Raw genomic sequence first — 10703 nt, 5'->3', positions numbered from 1 at the left:
ACTAGCGGGCAAACGGCTTTATAAACTGGAGTGGACGCAGAACTTCCAACCTCCGTAATGGAAATGCATTAAAACGTCAATAATGATCATAATATCAAGAGGGGAAGCGCTTTATTTTTTAATCTGATAATCAAGTTGGAAGTTTTAGTAATAAAAAAGCACTTTCCGCACTTTGTGGTATTTCAGCAAAGTGGCGAGACTTTTCATTCATAAATTGTTGTTGGCATATAAATATAATTATAGACAGGTAACGACAGAAACATGTCAAAAACATTTTAACTTCGAGTTAATTTAATTGTGAATGTTTTGTGACACATGCCATGGTCTTTGTTAACTTGACTTAAAATTGCAATTCGTCAGAGTAGATGGGAATTATGTTCACCTAAGTGAATTACCGTACGCATTGTAGATTCAAGTTCAGGAAATCCATTTTACGATATTTTAAATTAAAATAAAATCAAGGGTTTAGGATTGTAATACAATTATAATCCTAAACAAAATATTGAAATAGGTTTTAGATATTAGGTCCACTCCACTTTCAGAAAAGCCGATATGAAGCCTAAGCAGACAGAAGTTTGAGTGTAAGATTTGAGGTTTTCACGGCGGTGACTATGAAGAATGTCGTCTTCTGGGATGTGGCTCTGTGTAGATTTTGTGTGAACAGACGTTCCGGGGGGAACATATCGCCTCCATATTCAGGGTATAAAAATCTGCGAGTGAGGAATCAGCCTACAACCACCTGCTCACGCTGGTTCCTCGTTTGCGGGTTTTTATACCCTGAAGATGGAGGCAATAGTTCCTTCGAAACATCTGTTCACACAAAGATATACACGGCGTCACATCCAAGGAGACGACATTCTTCAGAAGCTTGAGTGTTCGCCTCTGTCTCCATAAACCGCAAGGCAAGAGATGTAACTCAGGCGTTGCAAGGCAGCGTCGCTGATGAAGTTCGACGTTTGAGGTGCTGTTGTTATTCCTTTATTAATCGGTCTTCATAACCAGCGAATTCCGTTAATCGAATTGTATTTCGTCGTTTAACTAGGAATACTGTAACTCTAAACGTAGACTGAACTAAGAAGGGGTGTAGATAAAGGAAAATGCGTGTCAAGACGTCAGGGCAGAGTTCCTGGAGCTCAGAAATATCACGCAAGATTTAATGTACTTTCGATTATTTCTTTACGAGTTTGCAAGTTCCACTTGCCTTTATGTTCATTTGTTGCGGGCACAGAACCACCGTTGACAGATTTGATCAAGAGTGCAAATACTACATATATCTACTTCTCTGTCTGTTTGGTCTATCCTTCTGTCTATCTATCTATCTATCTATCTATCTATCTATCTATCTATCTATCTATCTATCTATCTATCTATCTATCTATCCATCACTCTATCCTGCCTGCCTGCCTATCTAACTATTGCCCTTGTGGACCTTGGCCGCTTTTTCAATTTCTCAATTCATACACAGTCGGTAGGACTCCTTGGACGGGAGATCAGTCCGTCGCAAGGCAGCTTCTTACACACAGAGCAACACAAACACAGAATAAACACACACAGACATCCATAACTCGAGTTGGTTTCGAACCCACGATCCCAGTGTTCGAGGGGCAAAGACAGTTCATGCTTTAGAATGCACGGTCAATCAGATCGGCTGTTTGAGGCCACTGAGGCCCAGAAATTCTTACAGGCCCACACTTGGTTTGTTGTCATTGCTGCAGTTCTCCAGCCTCTGAATCGCATTTTGTTACGAATATAGTGAATACGATAGTCGCCTTTTGTTTTTAAAAAAATATATGTTTCACTTAATATCGTTGATAAAATTGGATTTGATAAGTGTAAAGTAAAGAGACAGCGTCTGTCACTTGATGTGTTATCTGTTCCATGCACGGTTCCATTAAGCCGGAGCAGTCCACAGGGAGTTATTTCTGCGGCACAAACCCCAGTGCTCCAGCTGCTTGCTCATTTATGTAGAGCGTGAGAACTCAGTAAGCGAGTTTTCATTGTGTTCCTTCTGATGTTCTGATTGGAGTTGTAACCCAGCTGAGAAGTACGACAATAACCACCATCTGCTAATTATGACTGGACGAATTTAATTAATAAATTCCATAAATTCATCGTGATTATTTTCTTTTATAAACATTTCCTTTTGCATGCCACCGTTTAAAATACTGAAATGCATGGAGAAATCTGCGAAGGTTGCATGGTCATGCCGTCTTCTGGATGTACATGCTGTCTTCTGATCTATTTTACTGTTACCATAATACACGTATCTTAAACTTCACCGGGTTTTCAGCCTACTACGTTAAGTTTGTGTATGTATTTACAAAGCTATAAACAGACAGTTACATACCATATACCGAGATATGAGTCATAATGTGGAGAATTCAATTATCTGGTGAAGGGAACAGCCTACCTTATTCCCTCATCCTTGGATTTGACCTTATATGGGATGTCCTGTAGGAACATCGCATAATCTCTATGACCTGTCCGTTGCGAAGGGGAGAAAGCGAATGAATTTGGCATGACACAGGAGTTTCTCCGAAAGAAAACGCTAAAACAAGGAAACTCCGTGGCCTGTAGTCCGCAAGCGAACTATGGCGACCGAGCGACCGCCGCTTGTCGGCGATGTTAGTGCCAAATTTTGCAGTAGAGGGTGTCACGTGGTCCGCGCAACGGATCCCAACGGCCGTTAATCTGAAGTTTCTAAACCGGAACACCTATTTCCTTGAAATATCTCCTCAGTTATCCTCACGAGGCTGAGTGGGCCCCGTTCCATACCCACTACTTCTGAGAAAATCTGGTAGCGCCGGGAATCGAACCCGGGACCTCTGGATCTGTAGGCAGGAACTCTGACCACTAGAGTAAAGAGGCGGTCATTCACAAAAGCAAGGCAGTTGTTCATGATTTTTCAAATGTATGCGTAAACAACACTATAAGGATGTGTACGAAAAGTTAGGCCATTTAACTTTTTCCCGTCTGGTATGCAGGAATGGAATATTATTAGTAAGAAATTGTAATCTTCACGTTCTGTACCAGAGGTTGTTTACGCACGGAACTGTCAAGCTCCAGCCGATAACAGACTTCATGAAGCTGAGCCTCCTTCAGAAGCCACCAGCTATGCAGTTAGTCAAGAACTTCCCAGCATTTTACGGTACCAGAAAGATCATTACCGTGTTCACAAGAGCTCTCCACTGGTCCCTATCCTGAGCCAGATGAATCCAACCCATACCATCCCAACCTATCTTTCTTAGATCCATTTAATATTGTACACCCACTTACGAATTGGTCTTCCCAGTGGTCTCTTTCCTTCTGGATTTCTCACCAATATCCTATATAAATTCCACTTCCCCCCATTCGTGCTACATGCCCTGCCAATCTCACCGTCCATGACTTGATCGCTCTGATTATACTTGGAGAAAAGTACAAGTTATGAATTTCCTTTACGAAGTTCAGTCAAACCTCCTGTCATTTTTTTCTCTTTGGTCCATATATTCTCCTCCACGCCCTGTTCTCAAGTACCCTCGGTCTGTGCTCCTCCCTTAATGTCAGAGATCAAATTTCACACCTACACAGAACCACAGGCGAAATTATAGTTGTGTATATTCTAATTTTTACGTTTTCAGACAGCAGACGAGAAGACAAAAGTTTCTGGATTGAATGGCAGCAAGCATTACGCGAAACCAGTATCATCTTAATTTTGATTTCTTACTGTCGTTCCCAAATATTTGAACAGTGCCACATTTTCGAAGGAACTGTTAGCTCTCTTTATGTCAAAATTTTTGCCCTGCATTCTGGTCTCCAGCCGATAGAAACTGTTGAATCACTGTAATTTTGTGCACTGATTTTGCTCAATTGAAGAACGGGATAGAGAACAGAAACGCATTTCACGTATATACAAAATGACCTTGATTTTGTATGGTGTATAGTGAGAAATATTGATGTAATGCGTTTACAGGCAGTGAGTTTAACATTATATATGCAACCACTGGGAGGCAATAGTGAAAGAAGCAGTCAGTGACATATTTTCATAATTGTTCTTGGCAGACTGCGTGGATACGTCGCGATATTGAGAAGGGTACCTTCGACCTTACCGAGAAATATAGGTAGAACGGCAGTAGTTCGGCCTGTGCGCGCAGAGCCACTACTAGTCGAATTCCTGTGACAATTTTGTCACTTATACCGAGAACACAATTCTTAAAGAGGTACACAAATGAATGTTTACATAAAAGTCATAAATCTTAAATGACACGATATGTTTCGATCCTTATTGGGTCATCATCAGGTGTCGGTTAATGTTAAGGCGCCGAGCTTGTAGCCAGTATGGATCTATATTACGGGTTGTCTATATACTATTCAATATCTCACTTGTAACAAAACACTCAGGGTTATGATGCCGTCTTCTGGGATGTGGCGCTATGTATGTCTTGTGTGAACCGACGTTTCGGAGAACGTATCACCTCCATCTTCAAGGTAGAAAAATCCGCGAGCGAGAAACCAGCATGAGCAGGTCGGTTGACAGAAGATCTACATGGCGCCACATCCCAGAAGAAGATATTCTTCATAGTCACCGCCGTGACAAACTTAATTCTTACATTCAAGATTATGTACTACTTGGAAATCAATTAGGCTGAGATTGGGTGAATCGTTATGGATCCAGTTAGATACCATATTAAAGCTAAAATTAAAAATTACACAGGCCAACAGCTGTTTTGGTGCCGGGGTATTTGGAGCTGATTTCATATGAATTTGATGCCCTGAATTCAAATATGGCATTAGTTTTTGCCTAGGAGCTCAAATTTTTAAGATATAACATTTTGGTGAAATATACGTTACACTATTTTAAGTTAAATCAGTGGATCAAATAAAAAAACTCAACATGGAATTTTTATTACTATATTATAATTATATTTTTATTTTATTATATTAAATACAAAGATAGAGGAAAAAATCATCGACTATATATAACAGTCAAACCAACTATAGTCACGGAACACTACGGAAGCTTCTTTTTCGTGACTTTCTTGAATGTATTTTAGAACAGTCCCTTTTTAAACTCCAGCAGTAATCTGCCATCATGTGTGTATCCCATCTTCCTTGGTAGCGGTCCTCCATAGTTTTAATATCCTGGTGAAATCTTTCACCTTGTTCCTCACTGGTGTCTCCTAAATTTTCAGGAAAACTATCTAAGTGACTGTGTAAATAGTGCACCTTAATGCTCATGTTACAGCCAAGGGATTTGAAACTGTTAAGCATCTCGTTTACCAGTTCAACATAGTTTTCAGCTTTGTGTTTGCCCAGAAAATTTTCGACAACTGCAACAAATGAAGTCCAGGCTTTTCGCTCAGCCTCGTTCATCGAATTTGCGAAGGCAGGATCCTTAATGAGTTGTCTTATTTGTGGGCCGTCAAATATTCCTGCTTCAATTTTTTCCGTACTCAACTGAGGCATTTTCATTTCTATATATGCAAAGCATGATCCGTTCTTATCAAGGGCCTTTACAAACTGCTTCATAAGGCCCAACTTGATATGCAGTGGAGGAAAGATGATTTTCTCTCGTCTAACTAAGGGATCGTTAATGATATTCTTCTCCCCAACGTACATGTTTTCTCTCTTGGGCCATTCTTTTCTAACCCAGTGGTGTGTTTTGTCTCTGCTATCCCAGAGGCACAAAAAGCAGGGATATTTGGTGTAACCACTTTGCTGTCCAAGGAGAAAATTTACCATTTTTAAGTCCACACAAATCACCCATTGATGTTCATGATACTTTATCTTCTCTAAGACCAAAGCTATGGTGTTATATTCTTCTTTCATTTTCGTGGAGTGAGCAATTGGTATTGAACCATATTTGTTTCCATTGTGTAGAAGGACACATTTCAAACTTCGCTTTGAGCTGTCAATAAATAGGCGCCAATCATCGGGAAAATATTCAGGAAGAGCCATTTTTTCCAAGAGTCCTCTAATTTCGTGACAATATACAAGATTGTAATCTTGAGAGAAGAAGGGTAGCAGATCCGTTTCTCTTGTGCGGTAAAAGGAAATTTTGGTTTCTTGTTCCAGTAAATTTTTGTCGTTCAACCTAGAAGCCAGTAATTCAGAAGCTTCTTTTGACAGGTTGAGATCTCTGATGAGGTCATTTAACTCATCCTGGTTAAAACGTTGAGGGATTGACGACATCCCTTCATAATCACTGTCACCTTCATTACAATCAGAAGGGTGATTAGAGGGAAAATACTCATCCTCACAGAGCTCTGGTAGCTGGTGAAACGTTGGGATCGGTACTTCCTCTGAGTGAGGAACTGGGCGTCTTGCAGAGGCTAAATCAGGATAAGTCCACTTGCTACGGTTGTTTCGATTGATTCCAGTAATATTTACTAGGCAGAAATAACAGTCATCGAAGTGGTTCTTGGGTTCTCTCCAAACCATCGGTACGCCGAATTTCAGACTTTTTCTTTTCCCGGTAGTCCACTGTCGTAAATGTTCTGTACAAGTTTTACAGACCTGATGCGGTGCCCAGGTTTTATCCTGATCACCAAGCCTAACACCAAAGTATACAAAATAAGCTTTCTTTACAAAGTCACTAACAGTTTTTCTGTTTTCTTTTAACGTGTATTCTCCACATATGTAACAAAACACATCAGGTTGATTTATACAACTTCTTCTTCTTGAACTCATTTTATTTCAATTCAGGAACACAAACACAACAATCTTCAACACAGTACGTTTTAGGTTAAATTTATAACAACTCTTTTACTTTTATAAACAAATATCACCCGAGGCCAACTTCGATGTACCCTGCACGGCGAGAACATATAAACTAACCTCAACTCTAGTGGAAGCGTTCAAGTTCACTTCACACCGGACAGACAATGCCATCTAGTGGATTTTGGGGGAACTCAGTGGACAGCAGACTGACAATAGGGCAAATATACAGGAACCAATCCTTGCATATGAGATTTAGAACTGCACAAAATACAATTAGAACTGCACATTTTGTGTAGAACTGCACGTTACAAAAACGCTGATCTAAAAAAGTAGAGCTGGTAGAGAAAAACTGATTTTATATTTAGATTCAGCGCCTTAAATATAACTAAAATTAGTTCTAAAATCCTAGACACCTATATATGTCAATAACTGTTAATAATTATTAACAGTTATTGACTTATATAGGTGTATGTTGTTTCTCAGATACGTTTGTCGTTGTAGTTTAGTTCTTCTTAGGGGATAATGTATCTTCGTATAAGAATGTTATCCCTCCTTCAACAAATCTTTGTCATGTCCACTCAATAATTACAATAATTTACATTTCAATACAGAGAAACGCGTTTTGAACAGGAAGTGCTTATTCTCATTGTCTTCAAATGATTAATGTCTTAAATATGGTTCATAATTACAGCTCTTAGAGTGTATACACGTACATACACACCCCAATATATTTAAATTAAAATAGTGTTTAAGATCTAAAAGTTTGTGACGATGGTATATTAGTGCAAATATTGTGTTCTTTGGACATTATCCGTTGTTTTTCTTTATCTAAAAACCGTCCTGTTTATTTTTCAAGACCAAGTTTCGGAGATTGGATTCTGACTCCGTCTTCAGGTAAAACCTACTCAGATAGGGACTAACTCTATCGATTGGGTCAAACTTAGTAGGTTTTACCTGAAGGCGGAGACAGAATCCAGTCTCCGAAACGTTGTGTTTCGAAAAATAAACACCACGGTTACTAGATAAAGACAAGACGATGGACAATGTCCAAAAACATAACATTTGTGTTAAAGTAGTGGTTGTTTTCGTATATGCCTAAAAATAATGTGGAAAATAATTAATAGCACATCGACGTATCATGGCTTTAGGTTAAAATGTGATTAAAATTACAACATATTGTGACGCATTGCGCTATGGAGGACACCCCTCCCGCCCGCCAGCGGTGACGTGCCGAGCGGAGCCGAAGTGAGCCGAGTCCAAGCACACTTGTCGCTATGCAAAGCGAGTAAACAATAGTTGCTAGAGACGACGGTAATAAACAGCGGTACCCGTTACGTAACAAGTAAACAACTCCCGACAGCGTTGCTAGGCTATCGGTAAACAGGCGACTAGGCAACAAGGAGGCAAGGCGTTTTCCCGTTGTCCGGCTGAGTGTTTATAAGAGAACTACACTGCCTACGAAGACAGTTGGAATCTAGCAGCAGTCGCGGAAAGAAGAACCGGACGCGTGTGTGATTATCAGTGATAGTTTGTGATAACTGCGAAGGTATTGGGAATGTGTAATTAAGTGACACTTGTATAACTCCCGTGTTATAAATACGTATAGACTACTTAGGATAGAGCGAATTGATTAGTGCGTAGGGTTTGTAACTTGTGGAAACCCATAACAGTGTTGTGATTAATTGTCGCCGAGACTTGTAGGTTGTAGAATAAACCAATTAACAATCCGAACGGCGTCTGCAGTGACAAAACACGTTATATATGGAAAGGAATATCTTGAGAAGATATGTAATGAGATTATAGAAGTTCAAAGGACAGGACGTTATGATTTGATGTACATGACAAAAGAACTAGGATGGAAAGAGAATCATGGGATTCAAAAATATTGGCATCGAAGACTCCCAGGGGAATAGAATAGTAGATCAGAGGCAAGTGCTGAAAATTTGGGAAAATTATATTACAGAACTATATTATCAACCTAATCGGCCAGAAACCTTGGAAGTGGAACCCGAAGAAGAAGTAGATACAGACGAGAAAGGACCGTATATTTTACAAAGTGAGGTGGAAAAAGCTATCAAGGACATGAGGAATGGAAAGGCTACAGGAGATGATGATGTACCTGGAGATGTACTTAAGTTACTGGGAGAAGGTGGCTTGAAAACACTAACAAAACTAATAAACGCTGTATATGAAACTGGGGAGTGGCCCAAGGACTTTACAGAAGTGACAATGATTGTCTTAAAGAAAAAGACAAGAGCTACAAAATGCAGCGACCATCGCACAATAAGCCTTATTGCACATACAGCAAAGATAATAGCAAAGATACTTAAAAGAAGAATAGAAAGGAAAATAGAGGATATACTTAGAGAGGATCAGTTTGGATTTAGAATAGGAAAAGGAACCAAGGATGCAATTGGGATGATGAGAATTATAGCAGAACGAACTTTGGAGATAGATGAAGAACTGTGTGCTTTCTTTATAGACTGGCAGAAGTCATTTGACCGTGTAAATTGGACCAAATTAATGCAGATCCTAAAGGAAAAAGGTACCGATTGGCGTGAAAGAAGATTGATTAGTAAATTGTACATGGATCAGAAAGTTAGAGTGCGACTGAACAGAGGGGAGACAGGAAGTGTGAAGATTGGAAGAGGAGTTCGACAAGGATGCCGTTTATCACGAATTCTGTTCAACTTGTACAGCGAATGCCTTACCAAAGAAGCTCTGGACGGGCTTGGAGGGTTCAAATTAGGAGGGCAAATTATTCAAACTGTGAAATATGCAGATGACCTTGTTTTAATGGCTAAGGAAGAAACTGTGCTACAGGGCATGATTGATAGACTAATTGAAATTGGAAGGTGCTATGGCATGGAAATGAATGTGGAAAAAACAAAAGTAATGAAAATTTCGAGACAACCAACCCCAGTCACAATAAAGATAGACCAAAAACAACTGGAGAATGTGAAATGTTTTAAATATTTGGGTAGCTTGTTAACAGATGATGGAAGGTGTACTAGTGAAATTAAATCCAGGATTGCCATGGCAAAAGCTGCATTTAGCAAGAAGAAGAATCTTTTTACCAGCAAATTGGACTTAAATTTGAGGAAGAAACTAGTGAAATGCTACATTTGGAGCATAGCTCTGTATGGGGCTGAAACATGGACACTTAGGGCAGTAGATCAGAAACATCTGGAAAGTTTCGAAATGTGGTGTTGGAGAAGGATGGAGAAGTGTTAATTAGAGTCAGTGAGCAGAGGAATATCCTACACGAAATAAGAAAACGGAAGGCTAATTGGATTGGTCATGTTTTACGCAGAAACTACCTTCTAAAAGACGTCGGAGGAAAGATAGAGGGGCGGATAGAAGTGACGAGAAGACGAGGAAGAAGACTTAAGAAGATGTTGGATGACCTTGGGGACAGAAGATGATATTTTCATTTGAAGGAGAAAGCTCTAGATCGCATCAAGTGGAGGAACTGTTTTGGAAGAGGCTGTGGACCTGTCGTCTTGACAGATTACAGATGAATGAATGGGAATATATCCTAGGACTGCAAAAATTTGGTACTCCGCCTTGAAATATATTTCCGAAATCTATTCTAATCATTCGTAACAACAGTTCCACACAGGCCCTTGATTTCTCAAAACTGCAATGTCCATATGAACCCTACTAGATACCTCTCTCGAAGAATTAACGTAAGAGTGACTTCAAGGAACGGAGATATGGAAGACCATTAGAGTGAAGAAATATTACAGATGTATCAACCACAATGCCATGGATGATGGGCAGGACACACGAAGGTCAGTCTCTAATCCGTCACCTACAAGTACAGTGTCGGCATGTATGAAGCCCATTACATCTCTCTGGACATCCCTTAACAATTTTTTGGCATGCTCAATGAGATCACATGCAGTGATTCCTGAAAACTTCGTGTTATAGTCTACACTGCAATTCCCTGGTCTCACCAAGCTGTCGTGCATGAGATGCTCATCGGCAGCCACCGAAGTCGC

This window comes from Cryptotermes secundus, unplaced genomic scaffold, assembly GCF_002891405.2.
Source record: "Cryptotermes secundus unplaced genomic scaffold, Csec_1.0 scaffold273, whole genome shotgun sequence".
Lineage (NCBI taxonomy): Eukaryota > Metazoa > Arthropoda > Insecta > Blattodea > Kalotermitidae > Cryptotermes > Cryptotermes secundus.
Note: the sequence above shows the minus strand (reverse complement) of the source record.